Genomic DNA, 21,680 nt, shown 5'->3' on the forward strand with positions numbered 1-21,680 from the left:
AAGAAGATAAATTGAGTTATTCTGACTCAAACTGGTGCAAGGATAAAGCCACTCTGTTTGAACAGGTGCATTTGATTGGGGTCTGGTTTGAGCTGCAGAGCAAACTTGCACCCAAACATCCATGGTGGATGTGCCTGATCTGTGCTCACCTTCTCCACCTGCTTCCTCCTGACCTGAGCAGGCTGTGTGCTGAGAAGAGAAACATCACTCCCAAAAGTCTTACATAACCAACCCGGTCTGGGACAAAACGTTACTCTGGGTGAAGAGCTCTTCCTCTGGCAGGAGGCAGACCTGAAGGTCATCCTGGCTGCTGTAAAGCATGAGTTTCATGAGTTGGACCTGAGGATGGGAAGGAAGGGACAGGTGAGATTTAAAATCTTGGTGAGAGTAATGGCCTGTCAAGGAGTGGTTCAGGAAGGAAGTTTTGAGGTGTGTGTCAGTGAGCAGTTCAGTGCAAGCTCCGAGCATGAGGTAGTGACAAAAACCTCCTCTTGGGTTTTGTACAGCAGTTGCTCAGCTGTAGTTGGGCACTTACTCTGGCAACGGTGGCTGCAGAAAGACCTGCTGCTGCTGAGACCAGGAAGAAGAAAATGGGAAATACCCAATGTGTCTGCAAAGAAAAAAACCCCAAAGAGTCCTTTGATTGCAAGCTTTTGTGGGTTTCTCTTTATTTAGCTTGTTCACACTCCTTGGAGGATTTCTGGAGGGGCTCCAGAATTCAGCCTTGATGAAAGCCACCTTCAGACTTACTGGCCACATCCTCAATGGGGCTGAGTGTATGTGGGGAGAGTTCTGGCCGTGGGGCAGGCACTGCTGTTTCTCTGACTCCTTGGACCAGTTCCTAAAGTGAAGTACTGAAAACAAGGACAGCCAGATTAAGTGTTTCCCCTACCCGGTGGTATTTGTTGTGATGTAAAGCTGGAATGGTTCCTAGAAAGCATTAAAACACAAATAATATTAACCAGGACTGAGAGAGAACAGCCAGTTGCTGAGAAATGAGAAATATGTTACGGTGACAATGGGTCAGTAGGGATGAGGCTGTCTGGTTTTTACTACTGAATCTGCTACTAAATCCCTTGAGAGCCTCAGTGAAGGCTGGTCCAGTAGGACAGGGTATGAACAAGTCACTTGTCTGCACCAGGCTGGGATCAAGAGGCTTCAGCTGCAGGTGTTGCTGCTGAACTGGAGCATACTGGGCAAGGCTGGCCCTGCCTGAATATCATGAGATCCTGGGCTGGGGAGTTGATCCCTCTGACTCAGCATATTTGCCTGTCAGCTGGGACTGATCTAGTCCACGTGCCCCAGTGAGGCTTAAAAAGAGCACTTCCTTGTAAGGTATTTTGGGATCCTGGGAAGTGTCATGCTAATCACATGCAAAGTGCTGTTCATCGAATACTCCAACTGTTTATTGAGATATTTACCTGGATGATAATACCTCCTCCCCTCTCCTGCAGCATAAAACGTGCTTGATAACTCACATGAGTGCTTGTAAGGCCAAAGGGACAGTCAGCCCTTTTAATCTGTGCTGTCATGGAATAAATAACCCACTGAGCTAATTCTGAGCATGTCCTAATCTCACCTCACCCTCATCTTTGTTCACATGCGCAAATGCACCATCAGCAGTATGTGATGTGCTTCCCTCTCTCACAGCTTAAACAATAAATCCTATAAGACCAAAGCTTTGGAGATGAAAATTGCATCCTGTTGGTGGTCTTGGGCATGTGATTCAGGTTACTGAAGGTCAACTTGAAAGGACAGTGCTGACTTCAAAGAAATGTATTCCCTTCTATTGAAATTTCACACTATAATTTGGGGAAAAAACATTTTTTCAATTTTGCTTCATGTTAAATAGATGTATGCAATCATATTTGTGTTTCAAAGTAGTTAATTTCTACCATGGTTTCTACAAGATTTGTCCACAGCAACCATGAGAGAAAGAAACTACTGAAAACCATGGGGGTTTTTTAATTATTTTTTTTTTTTAACATACTGAAAAGGTGAGCAAGGGACTCAGCATAAGTGTAGATCCTGAAACTACCCGTGTTTTTCTCAAGTCTTACTCTTGTTGATACTCAAATGACCTCGATGGTAGAAAGAGTTTGTTGCTTTGAAGCGGGAAGTTGCAGCATCCTGCAACTCCCCTCCTCCTGTCTCTTTGTCACTCCTGTTCTTATTTGATCTGTTGTCACCTTTGGAAGAAGATAATGTGTTTCCCTGTGGGGGGTCGAAGGAGGGGGGAGGCAGGTTCCTGGTGGGTTTCTGTTATAGAAATCCATGTTTAAATAACAGGCGGTAAACTTTTCTATATTCTTCTCACTTTTGGAGGGTGTTTGGTTTTGTATGTTGGGATGCTGCACTTCCTGGGGCAGGCTTGCAGTGCGGGCTCTCCTCCCTGCAGTCACTATGTGATGTTTGATTGTTTCTGTAATTTGTCTGATCAGCAGATATTTTGGCATTTGTGTGTTTTGAGAGGGGAAGACAGGCATTTAGCCTTCAGCTGGAACAAGGCTCAGTGTTACTGTACATCTTGTATTCAATGCAAGACTCGCACAGAGACCCTTCAGATCAAGCCTTCTCACCCCTTTGTGTGGGAGTGCATGTTGATACTTCTCCATGTCTCTGTGAGCCTCCACACTACTGGAGATCCAGAATCCCTTTGCACAGGGTGCTGGAGGTCCCAGACTAGTGGGGGAAAGCCCTGAAGTTGTGTTACAATAGGGAATGATGTTGGTTGGCACCTTCCTCGCCACTGCTCTGGTAAGCAGCACTTTTGCTCTTGGCTTTGGGCACTGAAGATCTTGTTGATCCCTTATCCAGGTGGGGTAGTCGCTGGAACAGAGTGATGATTAATGCAGAGAAAGGCCAGGGCTGGGAAAGGATAGTGTGCATCCCTTTTCTGGGTGAGTAACCCGAGGGGTGGGTTGATGTGGGAGCAGCTAGACTGTAATGTGGATCACTGAGGAACAGGGAAGGGTGAGCCCTCTAACCTAGAGGGGTTTGGGCTCTGCCCCAGGCTAGCACAATAATCATCAGCATCAATATCTGGCACATCTATTTTTCCATTAGAAACTCAGTTCTTTGTGGGGTTTTAATATCTTGGCTATTTCAGATCACACTGAGAAACAGCATGGCCCTGCGCAGGCACTCAGCATGGATGCTTTAGTTGTTTGCTAAGCCAACATATGTAATAATAATTTATTGCATTGCCTTGAGAAGGGGGAAAATGGGAAAACCAAGCCCCTACATAGCAGGAGTTCTTTTCTATCAGACAAGCTGTAGGAACAATGTGCTCGCAATTAACTCTAATAGCAAGAGAGTAGCTGGTGAGGGGAGGGATCGGGCAACGGGGTGTTTTTGGCTGAGGTTCTCTTTGGAAACATGAGAGCTCCTTGATGATAGGGCTGGTTCAGATACCTCTCATTCATTGCTGTAGTCCTTCAGCCCTTCCCTTGCTGGGAAGGACTAAAGAGTGTTCTCTGTCACTTATTGCATCCTTCCTTGCTCTTGGCTCTGCAGTTGGCTATGTGAGACAACACTGCACTCTCTGCCATGGTTGGGGGGATATGGTGGGTTGCATGGTCGTCCCTTTGAGCATAATGAGGGCCAGTAACTGTGGTCCTTTGTGGGTGGTTGGCTGCAGCATCATACCATAACCCTTCTCCTCCATGACACAGTGAACTGGAAATCAAAGACATTTCTGAGTTTGGCATGGAGCATCCTGGGAGGAAAGGGATGCCAATGGAGTTGCACCTGGTTTTCTGGTGTCTGCCTTATAATGCTGTCCTGGGCTACAGAAGACTCCAGGCATCTGAAAGATCAGAAATGACAAAGTTTAGCAGTCACCCATGCCCAGTGAAGTAGTGTGGTGGAAGGCTGGAAGGAAATCACTGTCTTTTCTCATGTCCCTGTCCAAGATAAAGTACTTCCAGACCTCAGGGTGGTTATTTAAAACTCTGAATGAAAGAAACATTCTGATCTGTAGGTAGGCACAAAATTCAGGCAGTCTGGTTTGCAGCTAGGCTGGGGAGCCAGAGCTTTCCTGAGGGCATGAGCTGTGCGTGTGTGTGTGTGTGTGTGCAGCAACCCTACAAAACAGGATCTGGTTTAAGAGAGTATTTCTGTACAGGAAAGAACGTAAGTATATGCTTAAGTCCTACGGAAGTCAAAGCAACTTAAACACATATTACAGTTAATCATGTACTTAAGTGATTTTCTGAGTTGACCTATATCTGGAATGACACATAAGGTTCTCTTGAGTTGGGATTCCCAACCCCGTTCTGTAGTTCCTTCCCAAGGAAAGTGCTGATTTATTTATTTTTAATTCTTACCTTAAAGAACGGCCTGTTTTGGCCTTACTGCTTTGCAAGTTATTGGAAAGGATGGTGCGAAAAGTTAAAGCACTCTGAACAACACAGTCCTTTTCAAAAGACTAAGAGAATTTGTACCATTCATTTCAAAAGGACTCCATGTAGCAAGAATAATGCTGTAACAGGGATGTTTCACTGAAGGATACTGTTGGAGTTGAAATGCCGTCTGGTGTGATCAGAATGACAGCCTGCTTGAAATTGGTGCAATGTAATGTGCTACTATAGGATTGCTTTCCTTTAATGTATTTTTTTTTGCCTTCCTGAAGTCTCTTTGTGATGAGTGGGATGCTTGCAGCATGGATTTGAATGGAATATCGGGTAATAAGAATAATAAGCAGGTGCACTGTATAAAATTTAAGTGGAAAGCTACTACCTAGAAGGGAAAAGTAATGTGGTTACTGCTGCATCTTTTCCTCATAGGAGCATTGTTCCCGAAGTACTTATGGGTTTCCCTATGTATGAGGTTTATCTAAGATAAATTCCTATTCAGGTGGATGGGACACTGTGCTTCTGAATTGATTTTTTGGTAGAACTTTTTGTGGTTATAACAATAGACAGTGCTAATATATAGGTTCTTTGTAAGAAGACTAATGTTTTGCCTGGAAGTAACAGGATCATGTGATGAATGCTGGAGTGTTGCTGATGAAAAGAGGTGGGGAAGGAAATTACCTTTAATAAGGAGTTTAAGTGACATTTTTCTTATAGAATGCCATTATGTTTGATTTTTCACAGAAGCAAGAAACCAAAGGTGTTCGTGAGGCTGGTGTGGTGCAGCTGGTTGCCTGAAGACTTGCCTTGGCTACTCTTTTGTGTGCCTCAGTGCTTACCCCATCCTTGCTCTTGGGCAGGTTGGTGCTTCCTGGAGCCCATCAGCCCTGGCAGCATCCCTTACAGGAGCAATCCTCCTGGTGTTCCAGGCCCTGTTTGCAAAGCACTGTCTGTTCTTGTGTTTCATGTCCCCACTCGGCCTGGCCGGGAATGAACCCTTGTCTTGACCTGCAGCATCCTCTGGTAGGAAAGCTGCCAAGCAACTTCCAGCTGAAAACACAGTTTGTTGGGAAAGGGAACGAGTTACTTTTTGGCTTGCCTCTTGGACTTCTGGCCTCCAGACTAAGCAGATCTTCTTTCTAGTCCTTGCTGTAGTAAATCCAATCTTGCCAAGACCAGCAGTGATGCTGGGTGCTTTTCTGATCAAGTCCTCTCTCTAGTATTGGCTCAAACAAAACCTTCCAGATTCTGGAAGAAGAGGAAGTGTGCTCCTATGAATGTGCCTGATGACCCCCTTTTACTGAGGCAAGTTCTTAGCTAATGGTTAAAATCCATTCTAAGCCCCATTAATACAAAGGTACTTTATCAATGGGAGAACAGGATCTCAGGGCTTGCATTGTATAGGTACAAAGTTTAAGTCCTTGGTGGTTTTGATATATTAGCGTATTTAACCTAATAAATTCCAATAACTCTCTAATGGAAACTCAAGAGCTGTTTAGTTCACGAGAACTTCCATTTCTTCTGTCTGCAAAGTGGGGATGGTGCTTTCTGTGGTGGGGCTGTGAGACTACAGGGAGTTGGTTTGTCCTCACAGCTGTACAGTGGCTGAGTTACCATGGCCATGTGTTCTCCCAGCCTGCTGAAAAGTCGAGGCAAAGCCCTTTAACTGAAACCACCGAGAAATTGCTTCACTGAAATTTGTTAAGCCACGGTGATTTTTGATTACAGTCACCTTGGTATTTAGAAAGCGGTCTGGTATCTGAGCAAGTGTATCGTGGGGTTTGTTAGTTTTAATTTAAAGGGTTTTGAAATACTGGAGACTTCTGGGTAAAAAGAATGGAGGTTTTGCTTTTTGTATGGTACCAAACCAGCCTTGGACATGGTGCAGACAACTGTGTGGCTGCTTGGGGACTTGCTACCTTAACTGTGATATTTTTGCAGACAAAGCTTCAAGTAGAGTTCTGTTGAAGCCCTTCATACCCTACAGTGAAGGAAATTTCAAAGGGTTTGCACAGCCTGGCTTGAAGTTTCTGGCTTATGAAAGCAAACAGTGTAAAATGCTTTTGGCTGGTTTTTGAGGGCAGATGTCTGGACCCTTGCATTGTCACATAACAGTGGATTGGTTGGGCATCATCGTCTTTTGTTGCAGCAAGAATTTTCCTGAATCCTCTGTTCTGTCTCCAGAAATGGCAAAGACTTTTTCTGTCAACTAATAGCTCCCTTGACAGGGATGTGACTTCAGTCCCTATGGAAAATGATTTTGCATCTGTCCCAGAGCAGGAATGGGGCTCAGATCTGTTTGGTATTCCTAGCATTGCTTTTACTTCTGGGTTGCAGCAACTGTGAGGGCCAAATTTGTCCAGTGTGTCCCCATGGGAAACACTGGAGGAATGTGAGTCTGTTGTCTTGGGTAAGGATGACCACAGTCGTGTTGGGAGGTTGGCTCTGGAGCATTGAAGCTCTGTGGTAGCTGCAGGAATTTGCCCAGAGCATATCTCTGCAAGTGTCCTGTGGATCTTGTGTTAGTATCCACATAGTGCAAAGGCAGGGGCTTTGGTTGATGGGCCACATTTGGGATGATTTTGAAAGCCAAACCTTCTGCAGTGGTGAAAGAGCTGTAGGTGTGGCTGAAAGAAAACTTTTGCCTTCCTGCATTGCTGTGGCTGTGCTCACTTTCTTTTGTTGTTCAAAGGCAAAGGCACCATTTTATTATTATAAAAGGAGTAAAAAAAATCCCAAACTCCAAAATTTCTAGTCAACTGGGCTACAAACCTGTTGAGGGCAGAGAGCAGAAACACTGTTGAGAAAAAGTGTGAGCTTGGTCTGTGATATTTTTGGCCCTTAAGGGACTTCTGGTCCTTAGTAGCTTTGCAGTGAATGTAGGTGATTGCCCTAATGGTGATATCTCCGGGGAATGCTCTTATCACAAAAGTGGTGAAAGAGGATAAGGGAGATAGTTTTCCTCTTTCTCATGAGCATATTGCTTTTAATTCTTATAAAGAAGAGAGAGTAGGTTCTATCTCAGCATTATTGGCCAAGCCCTCAGAGACATCAACTGTTGTATTGAGACATGACAAACTGAGGCTTCCCACTGGCAACTCGTTGTGGCTGGTGTCAGGGCTGCCATGAGCAGGTGCTGGGGAATGCAAGGTGACTGCTTTCAGGAAACCAGCTCACCTCCAAGAGACACAGGCATGTTTCTTCTCCACACTTGTGAGCGGCTGTCTGGGTTTGCTGGTCTGCCCCACCTCTCTCCCTTCCTGCTCCTCTGGCTGCTCAGCGAGGACCGGTACCTCCTGAGAAGTTCCAGGCATACTAGTCATTTATTGCAAGACTTTTTTCTTTCTCTCTTTGTTCTTATGCTGTAGCATTTAGACAACAAGAGTAAGGAAGGTTTCCTAGCCGTCTGCTTAGAGCACCTACTCTGGGCAGGAGGTGACATCTCTGGGGAGACTGACAGTGGCTGATGCTGAGACACAGGGCAGTGGGTGGTTTCCCAAAGGTGGGGGACAGATACACTTGGCAGGGAACACGTGTGGGCTTGTTGGCAATGGGGAAGGAAGCGTTCACTCATGCTAATCGTTCCAGCCCGCAGGAATTTTTTATTTTACTGATTTTTGTTGGTGGTGGTTCTTTCGTGCAGTCATTATTTTTTTTCTATTCCCTCCTTTAATTGTTGAAGCTGTTTTTAATCCCTGACCATAGTAAAGCCACACTGTTAACAAAAGCAGCGGGGTAGCTGAAATTGCAGCTGTACTACAAGCTCTGCTTTTAATTTCAGGCTGTTATTAATGAGGCTAGAAACTTTCCCTTCCCCCAGTCGAGTTTCAGCTATGTGTCTTCATCCAAGTCACTTCACTCGGTTTTTCAGAGCATCCTTGACTCAGTCTGGGATACAACAGGTGAAGGCTGAAGGCTGTTTTTGGATGTCATGAAGAGGTTTCTGGCTGCTGTCCTTCCTGTTCCCTTGTGCATGTGGAGAGTTGGTAGCAGGCAGCTGCAGGGGCTGGGAGGGGACCTCCAAAGAGAGGGTGGCAATGGTGAGCTGCAGCTCAGAGGTGTTAGTGCTGGGGAGGAGATGAAACTTCACGTGCTTGGCAGAGGTGGGAGGACGGGATGGTTGTGTGGGTTTGGGTTGCTTGTGAGCTTCTGCCCTGCCCTGTGGTCCTGGGGCCGAGCATGAGGGGCTCTGATGGCTGCTGTTGTCATCCCGTGGGGCAGCTCCCATCAGTCTCCATAAAGGGAATGTAGTGTGCTGTGTGTCTTCTCCTCTCCTTTTTGCTCATGCAGTGCCCTGAGTGCCCACCGGAACAGTCTGTTGTTTACAGAAGAAGCAGTAATGGCAAAAAGGTTTTATTTTTTAGGATGTAATATTGTAATTGCATTGGGGATATGGAAATCCCAGTCTGCCGCTGAAATTGCTGCAATAGACTCAAACTTAGGGATTGTCAGGACTCTAGGAAAAATTCCCAGCAATTTACATCTCTAAAGTGCAGTCCCACATTCCTGTGTATAACCTGTGTGTGTTAGAGAGGACCTGTTTCTCTGTGGCTAAGGGCACATCCAGCCCCAGGTGCATGCACTGAAGACCAGGTTGTCCTTTATTTTCTGTGCAGGTATGACTTGAGTGCTGCAAACCTGGGAAACAACCCTTTAGGAGTGGAGCTGCAGTAGTCTCTAGTTTTTGAGTTATCAACCCCCTTCCCTGCAATGTAATGAAGGAAATTATTGCTTGTGCAGTGTACATGTGCTTGCAGCTCTGCGGGTGCACTCGCTGGGCTGGTCTTGTTCAGTTTGCTTCTCTTTTTATCCTGCATCTCAAGACTGTGATGTCTGAGCCTGACGCTCCATGGCATATGCACTAGTTTTTTTTCCTGGATGGATTTATTGGATTTCCAGTAAAGACAAACAAAGTCGGAAGGCTAACGGTGCCGAGCACGCAGCGCTGCGCTCCCTGGCCCAGCCTGCTGTGCTCAGCTCCTTATACGGCCAAAAAAAGAAAGAGGAAAAGAGGGCGCAGCGTGAATACCAGACATACGATGCATTCCTCCCAGCTGCAAACTCGGAATTTGCTTTTCCCTGGAAAGTGGACCCTCTGTACGTCCATTAATTCAGGCTCTGTACTGTTTATCAGGGAGAGGAAAGCTAGCATTGAGCTGGCTCTGAGCAACACTTAATTGTCTTGTGTAAAGGAATTTCTTTTCTGTAAGGGTTTTTTCTTTCTTTGGTGGGGGACAGCAGAGGGAAAGGGACTGGGAGAGGAAGGGAAGAGGAGGCCTGATGGGCCTGAAACTCGCTTTCACTTGGCAAACTGCAAGCAGGTAGACTGCAATTACATCTATTTTCTTCATCTAAAAATCAATCTGATTCATTGTTAGCCTCCGCCTTTAAATTATATTTTCCCTGAATAGCATCTTCCAGTTAGTGGGAGGCGGAGGGTAGATAAGACAATCGATCCTGTTGCTTCATTCATGATCTGGCTTCAGCCTTTGTTGTTTGAATAACTGTGGGTGTGAATGGCTGGCTTGAGGTGCTCTGATCTGGGCTTAGACTGGAAGTACAAAGCGCAGGTCCTCTATCTATTAGATATGGGCCTGAGTTTCCAAAACGGATTTGTTAGCTTGGGCATAGCACCCTCTTGAGAGCTCGAATGAGGAAGGTCAGGCCAGTCCATCATCTCTTCTCCTGTGCATGGTGTGCAAAGGCACCTTCTGCAGTGACACGGGAGCTGAACTGCCATGGCAGGTGTTGTGGTTTCCTAGATTGTTTGGAAGCCAAATTATGGACTAGAAGCCACAGTGGGGTGAATCATGGTGCTGCCTGCACATGGGCAGCCTGCCTGCTCACCAGCACCTGGACCCATGTTAGCAGGGACACCTCCAGCCAGCCCTGTTTGTCTTTATTTCCAAAGAGAGAGCTTTATCAAGACCACTTGTGCTTCCGTGGTTGCTCTCTGTGTTTCATGAGCACCAAACAGGTGGGAGAATTGGGCAATTGTCACTCAGCCAAAAGGCTTTTCTAGCAAGGGAAAAAGCAACCTGACAACTTTGAGTCATGTTTTACTGCTTTGGGATCAGAGTGCCTGGAAAGCAGTTCCCTATTGTTTCTTCACAGGCCTTGTGGAGGTGATGATGCTACTTAATTTCACAAGCTCCTTTCATCTAGCTCCTGCACCGTGCTTTCCCATCTTGAGGATGGGCTGTGACAGCACTTGACTAAGGCAATCTGTGTAGCTTTGTGAAGATCCCATCTGTTTCTCTACTTGACAGCTGGGTTGTTCCATGTTACTTGCCTTCTTGCTTTCCTGTAAAACCAAGCACGTTATTAGGACCCAAAATAGTAGCTCCTCTGGGCCATGTTGTAATAGGAGGGTGTTTCATGATGACAGGATTCAGCATTGCATGGAGGCAAAGCCCTTTTATACGTGCAAGGAAATAGCAACAATCTGCTTGCAGGTCATGCATGGCTCAGCTCTTTGAACCTCTACATTATCAAGTGTTTGCTGTCTCTGTTCTTAGAGACTGTACTTTGTAACCAGCACTGTAAATTATGAGGGTAATAAAGGAGTTTGATGTCAGAAGAAAGAGAAATGAATGGCAAATCTATGCTAATGGAAACATCTGTTGAGTATTCTTGTTACTCTTTCCTCATCCATCCCCACTTGCATCCGGAGGTTGTTTCAAGCCAGGTGGAGTAGAGAGTGGACCTTAGGCTCTGTGAAAAGGTAGCTATGGGTGCTAGACAAAATGTTTGGGGTAGAACTGCCAGGTGTTGTTTTTTAACACCGTTTCACTTAAGTGCATTATTGAGCATTTTGCTATAAATGAGACGTAATGGTTCTCCTGGTGCATTAGCCAGAGCTCCACGAAAAGTTGAACAGTGGGTTGTGAATATTAGATTAGGAGTTAGTTGATGTTTTTACTGTATGAGTTCTTTATGAAGATATTGATGTGGATGATGATTGCCAGTTGAGAACAGGAGACTGGCAAGCTGGTAGGATTGGGTACACTCATAGCATCCTGTGGGAAGTGAATGCTTGGGGTGCTGGACGTGCAGTCAAGTTCCTGTGCATGTCTGGCTTTCTTCTGAAGATGGGGAGATCCAGCTGCCCCAACCATCCAGCTCCAGAGCTGCTGCTGGATGAAATGTTGGAGGGCAGCTGCACTCAGGTGGCCACAGAGCCCTGGCTACAGGTTGGGCATTGTGGCTGCTATCCTGGTAAACCAGAGAGCCTGGGGGGAGAAATGGGTGTCAGGACTCCACTCCTGTGTCCCCAGTGGGTGTATTGCTTGCAGAAGGCTGTTGGATGTTGCAGATATCTGACCTGTGTGTGTGGTTAAGGACTATCATGAGTTTTGTGGGTGCTGAAAGGTCACAGTCTCTCTGTCTTGCTTCCATTTTTGCTAGGTTTAAATGGGAGTAAATTTCCACTGGTTGCTTTTCTAATGCAATGAAGCACTGGGACTGGTGGAGAAGGAGAGACAGGTAAATATTTCTGTAAATGTTTGGGTGGTTTTATTTCCAGGATGTTATCTTCTTGTAGGGAAAAAAAATGTAATTCAATAAACACAAAGCAGGCACCATGTTTACACCCTTTAAGTATAGGGGAATGCTGTTCTTCTGTTCCTTTTATATGTTTTTTTGTGGTACTGCCTTAAGGTGTCTTACCAGAAGTATGGGCTGTCATTATTAGAGAATCCTGTAAAACAGCTGTAATAATTGCACAATGTTCTTTATTGCTGTCAGGTTTATTCATAGTTATTTTTTTTTAAAGACACATGAGGGACTGTCTCTGCACACATCACTGATTTTGCTAATAAAATCTTATATTTTGATGGTACGTTTCATTGGAAAATCATCAACTGCTCCATAAAATTAAGACTTACACTGTCGTGGGATGGAGATGTTTCCTCTAGCCTTGATAGTGAGATTGATCTAGATGGATTTGTTTGATTTCTTAACAGCTGTTGTGGAGGGTACAGAATCCAGTGCCTCATCTCTACTCCAGATTGTCTGATCAGGGTTTTGGAGTTCAGCATCCAGCTCTTACCCCTCATTTTCTCAGCAGGCTGCTGTGATGGCCTGATGTCTGTCCCCTGTGTCAGTCAGGGATGCAGAAGGATGCTTCATGGTTGGTGCTGAGCTCAGTGTGACTACAGAACATGACTAGCTGTGTGGCTGCAGCCCAGAGTGGAGCTGGTGGCTGTGCTGCAGTGGGTGCTTGTACTCATTCGACAGAGTCATCCCTTGCCTGATTCTGAGCAACCTGGTCTAGTGGGAGGTGTCCCTGCCCGTGGCAAGGGGAGGTTGGAACCAGATGGTCTTTATGGTCCCTTCCAGCCCAAACCATTCTAAGATTCACTTATTTCATGGGGCATCAACTCTCCCCACCTTGATTTTGATTTTTTTCCACTTCCAACCCATGAAAAGCCTAATGTTGCTCCTGGCTGGTGGCTCTGATCTGTGCCAAATTGTGCCTCTGCTTTCTTAAATGTCTCTCACAGTTTCCCATGGCACCTGAGGACTGCAGGGATTAACTCACACATAGGAGTGGTGAGGCTCCCAGGGTGCGAGGACTGAGGGATCTGTACTTTGCAGAGGGGGTCTGAGTGCTCTGGGCTGCTGATGGATGGAGTGCTGGAGGAGAAGGTCCCATGGGAATGGAGGTGATGTCCATGCATGTGGTGTGCCTAGACATCTTTTCCTTTCTACAGGGAGTGGGTATAGTGCTTAAAACCTACTTGAAATTATTCCAGTGCAAGGTATGAGGAGAGGACACCTCTTTGACTATGGCCACCATGTTGTCCTCAGTGGTCTGTCCATGCAAGGTTTCTACTGGCAGCTGTGACCACAGGTCAGCTGCTCAAATGGAAATGTTGTTTCTATTCAGGCTATTCACGGATCACGGGCAGGTTAAAACTGCCTCTGTCCAGTATCAGCTAGGACATGCTTGTAAGCCTTAGGCTGAGCTTTTGCTGTCCCTTTTGGCTGAGATCTGCAGGAGCCTGGATCAGCAGAACATAGTTTTAGATCCCGCTGAAAGCCCAGAGCACATGAAAGGGCCCAGAGCAAGGTGAATCTGAGCACTGCTCTGGTTTATTTGGCCATTAAATAGCCAAGGCAGCGGTCGGTGTTGGACTGGCAGTCAGAAAACCACTGCTGAGCCAAACTCCAGTCCTGTATTTTGCAGTAATTAGCAAGTTTGAGCATGTCATTCATTCAGCCAAAAATCCTGGGAGATGACACAAGTCTGTATTTTATTGTATTCATTAATTTAGTGAGCCTGTGTATGTTGTATTTGAGGGAATGTTTTGCGTTCAGGTTCGTAGAGCTGAATCGATTCTATTTTACAGGAGACAGCCCAGTTGTCCATAGCAACCTGAAATTGATTCCCCCCCTAGTCTACCAGAAGCCGTTCCCTCTTGAATCATCCCTTTAATTTAATACAGTGAGCAGGATGTCCCTGCATGTGGAAACTTCTTTTTTTAACACTGAGTAACCTAGGCATAAAAAATAATCTTATTTGAACAACAGCCCTGACTCTGTCTTTGTTGCCACTTGGCATTAGTCCTTTCTGTGCCATTTCCTTGTACTTCATTTCAGGTACTGGAGGCCATTATCTCTGTCAGTTAATCACCACTGCTGCCTCAGGGGGATGCCCCCTGCACGCTGCCCTGGTTTACTCGGCCTCAGCTTTGTGGGCTGGCCCAGTGTGCTCATTATGCTGAAAAGTCTGTTCTTTGTAGTGTGTGTAGAATCAGCCCTGTGCTTTCCCTTGACTTGCAGTGGTGCCCACACGTGGCACTGGTGATGCAGTGGCGTTCCTCGAGGAGCGGGATCGGTGCTCCTTGCAACAGGAATGCGCTGCCCAGCGCATGTTCAGGGCAATGACATTGTTGTCAAGTGTCCCCTCCACCTGTTGCTAATGAGGATGCTCAGGGCCAGGAGCTGCCAGGGGGCTCTGCTGCAGAGACCCAGCAGAGACCCAGTGCTGCCTTCATCTCAGCGCTGTTGGTGCGGGCAACCTGGGGCATATACAGGCCTGGAGGTAAATACATGCTCTGTGTTGACCTTGCTGAATAATTTAAACTCAGAAAGCATTACAATACCTGCTGCTTACAATCTTCTCTGGCTTGTACCCTTTTGGCTCTGGTTTCCTATACTAGGTCTCTGCTGTTGTCAAAACCTCTTTTTGTGGGTTTTTCCAGCGGAAGTGGCTGGTTGGAAGGTGTTTGGGAAGAATGGGAAGAATTGCCATGGTGGTTTGCTCCTATTTAGAAATCTGTGGGTGCCTGAGGACTCCACGGGAACAATTGCCTTGTCATAGGATTGCCAGGGATGAGGAATTTAGGACATTTGTGGTTTTGCTACCTGGAAGAACACTTGACTGTCTTTGGAAGGCCAGCAGCTTGTGTGTGGTCAGTGCAGACTGCAACATTTTTCCACATTTCCCCATTTTCACATTTTCCACATTTGCCCCTGGATTTTGCACAGAGTGGCAAGACAGCAGAGACTTTCTCCTGTGCTCTTAGTTCTTGCCCTGCTTGTTGTAGAGCCATGGGAGGAGGAGGTGTTGCTGGGGCAAGGTGTGCCGTGGGAGCAGTTGTACCACCAGAATTGTCCCCGTTGGCTGTTCCACACAGAGAGAAGCAAGCTGCTGCTTGCATCTACACTTAGGCCATTAGCACAAATTGCACCAATCTGTGCTGCGAAATCTCTGCCTTTTCCTGGCTTGTTTTATGAAAAGTTAAAAAAAAAAAAAAAAAGGGAAAACGACATGAAATCGATATGGCAGAGGCGTCGGTTGCATGTTCACCTGCTGTCACTGCGAGAGGAAGCCGTGTCACTTGACACGCCGGGTGTATGGCACTTGTTGAGAAGATAGTTATTTCATGTCTCCCTATTTTTCTTGCATCAGTCATAAAATGGTTTGTTTAATGTGCATCATCTGAACGTTTCACTGAATAAGCTACCCAAAAAGGTTAATCTCCAATTCTGTAATGCTTTTACTGTCGCATCCAGCTGCTTCAAAGACAGCAGTGTGTGTATCTCTAATGATGACTTCCAGATGCAGAAGTAGCAGAGGCATCTACTTCTTTCAGGTGCCAAAACTGAGACTTACAAGGCCTGTTTTTTCAGAACACTTCATGTTTTGTAGCACTGTACATGGTTATAGTACAAATCTCAATTAAAGGTTGAACAAAGAATCTTAATCTCTTCTGGACGTGGTCTTTCTGTATCTTAGCCAGAAAAGGCAAAGCAATAAATATATGGGAAAAAAATGATATATGTGACTTTGCTCCTATCATTCAGAAGGTTTATGGCAGAGGCATAAACAGGATCTAATCTTTCCAAGTGATGCTAGGTGCCAGACCACAAAGCATCCTTTCTGGTCTCCTTACCATTGCCTGCCTTGCACGCTCCCCATCTTCTGAAAACTGAATGAAGGCAAGGAGACCATTGTCCCACCTGGCTGCAACCTCCTTATTGACATGACTTGGCTTTCATACACCACTAGCAAGTAGAGTCTTCAGGTCTCGGTGAGTGTGTGCCCGTGTTGTCATTCCTCCTTTCAGCAGGAGTACTGCCTGCCTGAGAGATGGGTATGATCTGGCTGGGCTAAGCAGAAGTTCCTCGACTGTTGTCTGTAACTTCTGTCAGCAGGATATTTGTAAATTTAAACGCTTCCTCACAGAAGTATCAAAGGAACTAAGGCCACTTTTCAGCATGAACATGAAAGGCTTTCGTGCACTGGTGCAGCCAGGATTGCCATGGAGAACAAAGGCTTTTGCTAATCGCTTCTAATGCCTTTCAAGTTTATGCCTCATTTTTTCCCCTTTTTCAGACAGCCTCCCAGAGTAGAGACTTCAGTGACTGACTCACCAAATAATTAACAGGAGGAGGACTCCATCTCTGAAACTTTTGAACACCTCTTTTAATTTTCTTAAACCAGCCAGCACTCTGGCCAGGATCCAATTTGTGTAATTACATTTGACCTAACTTAATCTCTTGGCAGTTTCAATTGCATGTGGTAGTCGTCTTGGCTCCCTGTCCTGGGCTGCCATTCAATGCTACTCCATGGTTTTCAACAGCTGTTGTAATTCAGCTGTAGAAATGGGTGTATTTTCTTGGTGGAAGCATTCCTCATATCTCTATCCTTTGCTAAACATCCTTATCTCGCTAATATTTTGGGAGGTGACGTGTCTGATGCTGCAGATGATCTTGCTGAAGTCCTTGGAGCTGCTTTCACTCTTAAAGAAGAGCATGCATTTAGACTCTTAGTAGTTTGTCCATCATATATTTTGAGATTGTTTTGAGTTTTTCGTCTTCATTAAGAGGCATTTATTTCTTAGTCTCCTCAGCTACTGTGTGCTGCTTTAGGGACATTATTGGTGCAGGTATTCCTCTCTAGCATTGAAAACAGTACTTCTGTTATCAAATCTGTGTTAAATAGGAGTTTGTCACCTTCCCGTGCTGACGGCAGTTGGGCTGGCTGGCTGTAAGTGTTGGCATTGGTAAGAGTGCAAGTGATGAAGGAAAGCAAATGCCCAGGGCAGCTGAGAAGGATTGCAGAGGGAAAAAAAAAACATCCCAAGCAGAAACTTGGAGATGAACAAAGTGCAGTAGCCAAAGGAACAGTTGGATGGATGATGCATGCGAAAGAGAAGACCCCGAGTTTTTGCATTGGCACATCCTTAGATGTGTAACAGAAATCTTGTTTTCACAGCAGATGGCAAATTGAGTGTTGCTTGACTTCAGCCGTCAGAAAAGGTGTATTTGTTACAAAGCCACTTGATCCTTTGGGACCAGGAGAAGCCCCTGCTGAGAGGAGACAGGAATTTAGATGAGATGGGGTGCAAAAGGTGATCTACTGCTGAAAGATGCAGTTGTGGCAAATTGTCTGCTACCATTTAGCTCTGCTTTTCTGAGAGTCTCCAGAAGTAGGAGGGGAAATGTATTATTGCTGCTCTCCCTTTTTACTGGTTATCTCTCATGAAATTTAGGATGTTTTTGATATTCAGAACTCTCCCCTGTGTTTCCAAACACTACTCAGTGTAAATCCTTTCTTTATTCTTTCTACATTGTCACCAAACCCTTGGGTTCATGAGAAAGATTTTGTTTTGCTAGGTAGAATATCCTGAAGATGGACGTAAGGACTATCTTGGGAACACAAAAGTTATTCAGCCATTCATAAGGCCTGACTTTTATCCTCTGTGTCTCTCCCATAATTACACACATTTAAATCTCAGAGTAGACTAGAAGTCTTGTCTCTGTTGGTTTCAGTGACACTGTAAATAAAGTCACGAGTGGTAACATTAAGATTTGTCATCTGTCATAGTACATAAATGTTTGGAGTTGGAGCCATTTTATTTTGATGTGTGCTGTGTATAACTTATAGGTTGGCAGAACTTTCTGCAAAATCCATGAACAGTTTCCTAGAACTGAGATTTATCAAACCCTTTTGGTGGTTGTCAGAGAAAGTGTGGCCAGGTTTGAGTGGTGGCTCATGATGTATCTGCAGTCATTGATGTTGCTTTTGAAGATCTGTTTGCATGTTAAATAATGGGGTGGGAAAAATTCCACTTCAGAGTTGTTGGGTTTTCCTTTACTATTGGACTGGACTGTCTACCATACTGAAAACAATTATTTTCTTTTCCATGTTTCAGAGTACTTTGTAACTGGGTGTGCCTGAATGCATCAGCCTTTGGATGTGAGCGTCTTCTCTTGAAACAGCCTCTTGATACCCAACTGCCTGCTCTCTTGGGGTAAGAAGAAAAATGCACATGCAGAGATTAAGAATGTGGTTTGGGCAGAAGCAGAATGGCAAAGAGAAGTCAAGCAGTACTGGTGCCTCAGCTTGTAAATTTTGGAAATAATGAACTTGTCATGGAGAAAGGGAAAAAACTGTAAATCTGTCCACTGTAAATAAGACAAGTTATCAACTTAAGTTGCAGCAAGAGAAATTTAGCTGAGGCATTAGTGATGATCTCCTGCATTAAAACTGATAGTTTGAAAGGCAAAGGTCAGTGTATCTGTGCAGAATGAGCTGCATGTTTTGATGATGAATTGATGCAACAGCAATTAACTCTGGTGCTCAGTGTCTTTGTTACCTGAATGGTGATGTTCTTCTGGAGGGAAGTGTAAGCTCAGTGAGAAGAGGTTTAATCCTCTGTTGTTGGCACGCAGCATAAACTTGTGGTAAAAACAGGAGGTTGTATCAATTCTGACTCCTTTGTAGAAAGTTTCTGGGAGTTTGGTTCTCTTCTGTGGTCCTTGTAAGAGATTTACTCTCAGGTGGGCAATCTCATCTGTTTTACTGTGACATGAGAACACAATGCTACAGCTACAGATATACTGAGCAAAACACAAATATCATGTGGAACGCAGAGAGATTGGAGCCAGGGCTGATGAAATGGAGGAGAGTTTAATTTTTCTTCTCTTTCTCTTCTGTTCTTGTTCTCCATTGTGTTTCTTTGTCGTACTTTGACAGCAAACACAGCAGGCTTTTCCTGAGTTTAAAAATGCTGGCTCACCAGCTGGGTCTTGAAATTATATCCTGAAGATGGCTGCTCCTTTAGTTCCCTTGCTTCTTCCTCCCTTCCCTGGATGCTGCTGATGACATACTGAGCCTGGGCTCAGCAGCCTCTGAGCCATCATACTGAGAGGAGTGGGGTTCAGGTGCTTCGTCTTCCTTGGTCTGGTGAAGAAGATCAATGAGATATCTGTCCTATCTCGCAGGACATCTGAAATTCAACCTCTTGTTGGACTTTGGTTTCTGTACTATTTATATTTCATTCTTAGTGTCAGCAAATACTGGTCTGCCCTGGAGTTACTCTAGTGTCTTATTGTTCATTATCGTCCTCTGCTTAGCAGAGATAAGCTGTTGTGTCCCAGGGGCATGGGAACATGGAAGAAACTTTCAAATAGTTCTAAGAAATGCAGATGGTGTCAAGAGAGAAATAAGGGATGCCTTTCTGAAGTCACCTTTTTACATGTTTTTTTTTTTTCTCTTCCCTGCCCCTCCCTTCTTGAGCTTTTCAATTCCTGCAACTATCTGTTGAAATCTTGAAAGCAAAATGCGTTCATGGAAAGATACAATTTACTGTGTGCCCCCCTGATCTTTTGATCTCAGTCAATCAAATAAGTCCAAGACCTTGCAGTTCACCTTGTTTCAAGGACGGTTAATAAGTTGAGTGGTTGTGCCAATGGCAGTGATGGCTTTCCAGCCTTGTGCTTCTTTTATTGTTGTTATTATTTTTTATGATTCTGACCTTTTGGACTGGTCAGGGTAAGATTATTTGCAAAGAATACTCCATAAATATGCCTGTCAGGACCAGAGTTAACATTCAAGCATTGCTGCTTAGCAAAAGAAAACAATATGCCAAAGTTCAATTTAGATTTCCCTGCAGGGTTGAAAATAATGACAAGACTCACTTAACATGGCAGGGGTGAGTCCTGCTACCTCTGTGGGAGTGACTGCCTTATGATCCTGCAGCACTTTGCAGCTCTGTGCCTGGGTAACTTGGCGGCTGCACCTGAAATTTGGCATCTGGTGCTGGGGCTCACTTGGGGAGGAGGATCCTTGGGTGTATCTCCTGAATCTTGAAGGTGCCAGCTCAGTCAATTAGTAGTTCTCTTTGATTTTGCAACTGAATTTTTTTACCTCTAATGCTGCACTCCTTGCTTTTGCTTGCAAATGAGGTTTTGTGGAGCTGCTCTAAGCTCTGTCCTGCAAAGTCATCCCGTTCTCATCCTTGCATTCGATCCTTGCACTCAGCACAAGCCAGTGTGTGTTCCAAGAGTGGCTTAGGAGAGCCTTAGTGCATCCTGGTATGTTGTGAGTTGTGACCTGTGGGTTGCTTGCTGTGATCTCTGAGTGCTTTGAGAATCCCAGATTTCAGTGGGAATCTGGTTGCATTTTCCTTGCTGTGACTATTCATGGAAACAGTTCCTAGATGTCTCCCACTTAATGTTTGCCACCAAGGAGGCTTGCAGCATCCAGTGTCAAGAATCTTGCTTTACTGTCAGGAAATATAATGGTGATTGTCAATGTTTCTGCTGTCCTGTCAGCAAAATTGACTCCTGTGGCTGGGAGCAGCATGAGGAGTGAAACTGGGAGCCAGCAGCTGCTATTAAGGCATTAACCTGCAGTGTTTGAAAGCCACACAGTCTGTTGCATAGAAATAGTTTGTCAGAAGCATGTGGCTCTTCTGAGGTTATCTATTCTTCCTTCCATAGATGAGAAAGTGAAGGTATTGAAGATCACTTGCTTTGACCACAGGAAGTTCATGTTAGTGGAGCTCTGAGGCTGGATCTGAAACCCATAGGTTTGACAAAAAAAAAAAAAAAAGCTATGTGTGGTGAAAGACAGCAAGTTCCCTGAAAAAATGTATGCTATCAATTGAGAAAGCAGACTGGGACTGGGTGGTGAAATAATGGTGCAAAAAGCAATGCAGCTTGTGGAAGGTCATGCAGCACCTCCATGCCAGACCAAGTCAGCAGCACTGTAACTTGCAGTGAAGATGGGTCTGGTTGCCTGTCAGCATCAACTGAGAAATTCAAAAATAAAATAAATAAATTTGTCTTTAGGCCCATCTTAAAATCCAGAAGTTGTTTCTCCAGCACCTGTAAATAACCCTTTTCTGGATTTACCTGCCTTGCTCATAATAGGAGAAGATATGGGGAAAAATGGGGAACTGAGGATGGCAGAGCAGTGCCTTTGTTGTCTGGTGCCATACCCTCACAAGTCTGGTGGCCATACCATGAACTGGGGAGAGGTATTCCCATCCCCATGGACAGCTGCCATCCTTCAGGTGCTGAGGGGAAAAGCCCTTCTGTATACAGGAGTTTTGCATGGCCCAGAAAGCGACACTCTTTTTTTCTTATTCCAAAAGGGACTGGCAATTAGCAGCAGGGGTAATAGCCACCTGGAATTAAATTGTATGGAGGCATGAGAAATAGTAGGATATATTTAGAAATATCTATTGCATATATATATATACCTCTTAAGAAACATGTTGGAGATGCCATATCCATAAATACTAATAAGGCTGTTTGATTCCAATTTTCAGGTAAGATTAACATTTTATTGAGTATTATATCTGTCACATTCAATGCTTTAGTGTACCATCCTCTCAGGCTTATTAGCATAATTGCAGTGCTTAAGCAACAATAAAAAATTCAACAGTAAAATAGCGGTTAGCACAGGCAATTTGTTATCAAAAGCTTTTACTTAAGGACAGCTTTTGAGCATATTTATTATCCAGTTAGGGCTATACATTATTTTTATTTAGAAAAACAAGAGGGAAACATTGTAGGTTTATT

General features: G+C 44.8%; 1 protein-coding gene across 11 annotated transcripts in view; it reads left to right on the top strand.

Annotated features, from left to right (window-relative positions):
• The window catches only part of LPP (LIM domain containing preferred translocation partner in lipoma), a 331,679-nt gene that overhangs the window by 45,271 nt on the left and 264,728 nt on the right, over window positions 1-21,680 (top strand). For 9 of the 11 annotated variants that reach the window (XM_051782312.1, XM_051782316.1, XM_051782306.1 and 6 more), the window contains one exon: window positions 18,023-18,121. The gene's annotated coding sequence lies outside the window, so the exon portion shown is untranslated. Of the gene's footprint in view, window positions 1-11,762; window positions 11,841-18,022; window positions 18,122-21,680 lie in introns of all 11 variants that reach the window. The other 2 variants (XM_051782313.1, XM_051782314.1) reach the window with 1 other exon arrangement.

This window comes from Manacus candei, unplaced genomic scaffold (assembly GCF_025592945.1).
Source record: "Manacus candei isolate 608988 ecotype Guabito, Panama unplaced genomic scaffold, ASM2559294v1 h1tg000015l, whole genome shotgun sequence".
Taxonomy (NCBI): Eukaryota; Metazoa; Chordata; class Aves; order Passeriformes; family Pipridae; genus Manacus; species Manacus candei.